The 5,968-nt window shown below is 33.8% G+C and overlaps 1 pseudogene; it reads right to left on the bottom strand.

Moving 5' to 3' along the window:
- Positions 1-2,936: 2,936 nt before the first annotated feature.
- On the bottom strand, positions 2,937-5,619 carry LOC124832855 (cytochrome P450 94C1 pseudogene; annotated as a pseudogene).
- Positions 5,620-5,968: the final 349 nt, after the last annotated feature.

Genomic DNA, 5,968 nt, shown 5'->3' with positions numbered 1-5,968 from the left:
CATTTGACAACAAAAGGCTCAAGATAACTAGGAAAACAAAACATAGAGTTTATTAACTTAAAAAAAGAAAATATTAGATTCAAAAATCAAAACTAGAACAAGGAAAGATAGTTAAGTAATTGATTTTCCTAGGTTTCCAAAATATATATAAAAAATCTTCAACAATTTGATTATTGCAAGCAATAAATCTTCTAAAGCAATTCTGAACACTGTATGTCACATGCTTTTCCTTTTTTTTCTTAAAAAAATAAAATTGCCAGCATTGATTTAATGTAGGTTTCAAACAAGCAATTAAGGTAGGAAGTTTTTGTGAAATCTACTTCACAACCCATGTAATGGTTTCTTGCAACATTCAAGCAATCAAATTTCTAAGGGTTTTCTTTTTTTCTTTGCATTTTTTCTCTTTTTTTTTCATTCTTTTTCAAAACAACATCCAAACAATTCTTTGTGCAATAAATTGACATATGTGAAACTAGGTCAAATACAAAAGAAAGGAAAGTTGAACTGTGTATTAAAAAATTTCATTTGTTTAGCGAGAACAATATTTACTATGGTAAAAAGAAAGTCTTAATATTGAGACTGTTGGATGCAGCTTTTCGTCTATAGACTTTCTATCAACAATGTTCTCGTAAACCTTGTAAAAAGAGTACTCTTCTTTAACACATTAAACAATATGTATATAATATATAATTCAAAAAGTTTAAAAGAAGGAAAATATTTATTCTTTTTATTTTTGTTAGATATATTAGATTATTAAATATTTTATATATTTTTATGTTTTATTTTTAGTTAGTTTGTTATATTATTTTTTATTTGTATTTTAGGTTTAGTCATATTTTTTTTGGAAAATGTTTATCGTTTTTGTCCATTACAATTGTTGTCGTTGTCACTATTGGAACATCAATTTCAATCTACGACCATACAATTTTGCTCGTTTCGACTAGGCAACCACAACGCTTTTGAGATCGCTTCCATGAAGTCTAGGCGCACTCTCACATGCCAATCATAGTTTGCTTGCACCGTCCTTTCTAGCCGTTCGTAACAACGAGTATGTCATTGTCTCCAACGCCAACCACCTTTAATGGACTCACGACAACCTTCTTAAGAAATTTCTTTAATAAACACTTTTGGCTATAGCAAAGAACATCATCCTCTCCAAGTTACACAAGTTTCAATCTTTCCAGGTATACAAGTAGAAACCTTTATAGGTTACATCAAGTATTAACTTCTCTAAGTATCCTTTTTAATCTTTCTACTATATAAAAAAAAACTCACAATTATAACAAATAATCAGAAAAAACTCTAAATAAGAGTGTAAAATTCAACTCAGAGGTTATAATTTCACTTAGAGAATGATTTATAATATGTAAGTTCTCAACCTAATTCACTAATCACTAATAATATGACAATTTTTCAGCACTTTGATCTCTTTATAATAGCTTCATTCTTTTAGTTGTTTTTCTTGTATGGCTTTGCATCCTTTAAATAACTATTGTATTTTACTGTTTTTGAGAATTCAAATTACAACACTTCATCATAATCTTCTTGATATGGAATGATTTAATCAATTCATTAATTTGATTATGTAGTTTGAATCTTCAAGGTCATTCTTTAAGACTTCAAATCTAAATTTGTTGATGTCTTTGTGATATATTCTTTCTTTTTATGAATGAGCTCATACTTTATTTTGAATTTTGTTCTTTGCTTCAACGTTCACAATTGTTCTGTTAAGGGAACTTTATGCAATATGTTTTTGAATTGTTAGACCACTAATATTTCATACTCAATCAAATAGTTTGTTAATTAGTCATTTCCTAATTTTCATTTGATTTGAATGCTTGATTCAACAACTTTCTTTTTTTAGAATATAATTATCACAACTTAATTTTATTGAACAGCTTGCATAATTAGTTTTCCATTTGAATATTTAAATCAACATATCAATTCTCATGATCAATAAAATATCAATTCTCCATTTTCAATATTTAATACTTTGAATATTTTTGTCCAATCTAGATTAAGGTATTATCTAATGCTTAAACTTAATCATCATTTATGTACTCATTTAACATCTTCATTGTCTATTACAACTCGTCTAATATTAAGACTTAACATTTGCATTTGCTAGATTACTAACATAATATTTGAATATTAACCATTAAACATATAAAAATATAAATACAAATTTATCTTCAAACCATATTCATTAACCACTAAAACTCGTTATGCTATTAAATGTTCTCTCTTGTTTGTCTAACACTACTTCACAAAAAAAAAAAAATTAAACTCTTTCCAATATTTGATAATTTTTAATAGATTTTAACGAGAAGGAAAACGTGTTAAAAAAAGTAAATGAAAAAAATTATGTTTTCATCACTCATTTAAAAATTTAAACAATTAAGAAACAGGAAAATTGTTATTAATTAAAAGTTATATTTAAATTAATTGATGATGAATAGTTGAATATATAGCTAACTTTTTTTACTTAATGTTGTTTTATTCAAATAATGAGATTCAATAATTAAAAATAAAAATACTAAACAACTACTAAACAATTACGTATCCTCAATAGTGCCTTCAATAATTTCAACTTTTGCAAATAAATATTTTTAATACTTAAGTTTTTAAAATATAACTTTTCAGTTTTAAATATTTATCATATTATTATTTAACTCTGCAAAATTTTAAAATGAGTACTATAAGGTGAAGAACTTACATAACCAGCCTTCAAAACTCTAAAGCCTTGTTCTTTTGAATGGATTTGAGGGAGTGTATTTGAGGGGATGTGAGAGAATTTGAAGATAAATTTTTTTGTCCTTTATTTGAGTGAATTTGGAAATACATTTTTTTAATTTGTCACGTCAATACAATTCTATACTAATTATCACAAATTTTATTTCCAAATTCACTTTCATTTACCTCCAAATTCACTCAAATAAACGACAAAAAAATTTATCTATCTTCAAATCTTCTCACAGCATATCATACATAAAAGGAGTTAATTAATGACCATTGGTACTTCTACAATTTTTATGTACATAATATCAATAAAAACAAACAGAATAAAGAAAAAAAGAACCACATACACACTCACAAATATGTCACAGCTTTCGTGGCGCACTATATAAAATGTCGGATCCACTGAGCAAAATCCATATGCACATCCAAAAACCACCAGCTTCAGGAATCAATTTCAACGTTAACTCGTACCTCAACAAGAATCCACCGACATCAACACATTCATTCTGGTTTAGTGGTGCGAACAAGACTCTTCTGCACCCGTTCGCCATTAATCACATCCCAGTCGTTTTCCAACTAATCACTTCCATAAACTTGTGGTGCACAAAACAATGCTGTCTCTTCATTTTCCACCAATATCATCATCAGCATAGAATCAATCACCAATAATCTCTCACACATCACAATTAATCACATGCTATGTGTATGGTCCATAAATAATGAATACCTAACTCCCAAAACATGTAAACATAAATGTTCCAGTTTAAGAAGGTTTGCCAAATATCAGTTATAAATACCTTTATCGTGAGTTGCTTTTCTGCTCTCTGTGCTTTTCCTTTTTCAAGTGGTTCTTCCAACTGTCGAGTCACCCCTCAAAGTATCATGAACAAGTATACATCTTCGTCAATCCAAATCCTACGATCCTGTACAAGATTCGCTTAATTTTGGAAGGGTTCAAGATCGATCCATATGGAACTTAACTTGTTACAGAGGTTAATTACAAGAGTTGAGTGTCCAACTTAGAGTAAAAAATCAGTTCATACAAACCAGAGATTGTTCCCATATAGAATCTAAACTCAGTCCTTGATAAACCTGAAGTTGGCCTGAGAGCTTTATACTGTCCAACATGCTTCATATAACTTACATAACTTAATTATCTACAAGCTTTCTTTAAACAATCTCATGCTATGGAGTATGGAGCATAAATAATGAACAGCAAGGTAGGTGATGAATAACTAGGAAGAGGATAGGTGAATGAGAGGGTTCAGTTGTTGTTGTTCTAATCCTCTCTCACGAACCTTCACGGGAAGGCCAAACCTAAAGGTAGCAGTGAGTCCAGGGGAGAAATAAGGGTTTCCACAAGATGATTCCACCAACTGGATGTGGAACTTTCGAAGCAGTGAAAGTGCCACAGTTTTGAGCTCCATCAGAGCCATTTCCTTCCCCAAACAAACCCTCAACCCTGCTTGAAAAACCGGGTACTTGAACGGACTTTCGGGGTGGAACACCCCATCCTTCAACCATCTTTCTGGCCTAAACTCCGAACAGTCACAGCCCCATATTTCCTCCAACCTTCCCATCGCATAGGGATGGTAAGTAACCCTAGTTCCACTCTCCACTTTCGTCCCATCGGGTAACACATCCTCCTCCAAACAAAACTTTGAATCAAACTGGATCGGTGGAAACAGCCTCAGACTTTCATGCATCGCCGCTTGCAAATAGTGCAATTGCTTAAGCTCTTCAAAGCTCGTGAGATCCTCATGAGGCCCAACCACTCGATCTGCCTCCGCACGAATCTCCGATTCAACTTCTGGATTTTTCCCTAACAGATAAAAGAAGCTGGTGAGAGCCGAAGCCACTGTGTCACGACCCGCCAATAAGAAGCTCACAACAATGTCTCGTAAATACGTGTCATCGTCGTGGACCGTGCTCATGAACCGCGACAACAAGTCCTTGTTTTCAGAGAAACCCATTTCGCGCCTTTGCTTTATGACCTCCCTGGCCAACCCGTTAATCACTTCAACCGCTTCCCGAAGCCGTTTCTCGCTCCCCACATTGAAAAACCTCTTCACCTTCCACACATAAGGCGACAACGCCATGGCTCTTTCCGCAGAGAGCTTCGACGCCAAGTCAAAGCAAACCGCGAACTTCGACATCGGCAAAGACTTCTCCAAACACTTGGGGTCCAGCCCGAAGGAGAAACGGCAAATGCTATCGAAGGAGAATCTCCGGAACACGTCCTGCAGGTCCAAGACGGCGCCGTTTCGGGTCGACGCGTGAAGGAGCGGGAGGAGTCTGTCATGGATTTCGCTCTTGATGATTTCGAAGGCGAAGAAGGTTACGCCGTTGTTGTTGAGTTGGAGGGCGGCCATCTTCTTCTGGAAGCGCCAGGTGTCGCCATCGACGTTGAAGATTCCTTTGCCGAGGAAGTCACCGAGGATGGTAGAGAAGGGTTTACCCTTGGGAAAGTTGTGGAACCTGGTCTTGAGAATGTACTCAACGTTTTCCACGTTGGCGGTGATGGTGTTGCGCAGCACGTGGATGTGGATGGTTTTGGTGGGGGAGGTTCGGAGGAGGTGGGTGTACCAGTCGCAGAGGTTGTGGAAGTATTGGGACCAGCTTGAAGTGAGGTAGGCCTGACATGTTTCGCAGCTGCAGAGGATGTTCTTTCGGTGAGAAAGACGCGCGATTGCGATGAGAAGAAGGAGGATGGTGAGTGAAAGGAGAAGAGAAGAGAAATAGACGTTGTTTGTGAAGAACTGCAATAAGAGTTGGAGTTCCATTGATGGAAGATTGACGATGAAGGAGAGAGAAAGTATGAAGAGATATGCAACGAGAGGGGACAAGTGGGATTAGCGTTTGCTACAATTCTTATTTATTCTTTGGATCACTTTTCATCACATCAGCTTCAATTTTTTCCTACCTAAAATCAAGAGAAGTATATATGTGGAATTAACTTATGTTTAGTATTTATCCAAAATTATCCATCAAAATAATGGAAACACTTCTCAAGTTTATTAATAGAGATTTTGGTAAAAAAAAAACATATGTCAACACATATTTTTGAATAATATTTATCCGTGTTATTTTCTTATTAGATTTAGAGTATTTCAGTATAATGTCATATAAATAATAAACAATTAAGAAATTGACATGTGAAAATGTTATAAAAAATATGTTCAAAAGATCTTATTTTTAAAAAAATAAACTATTCCACCTTCATAAATAA

The sequence above is a fragment of the Vigna umbellata genome, chromosome 8, assembly GCF_029865625.1.
Source record: "Vigna umbellata cultivar VRB3 chromosome 8, Vumbellata_1.0, whole genome shotgun sequence".
In the NCBI taxonomy this organism is placed as follows: domain Eukaryota; kingdom Viridiplantae; phylum Streptophyta; class Magnoliopsida; order Fabales; family Fabaceae; genus Vigna; species Vigna umbellata.
This window is presented reverse-complemented; position numbering and strand designations above follow the sequence as displayed.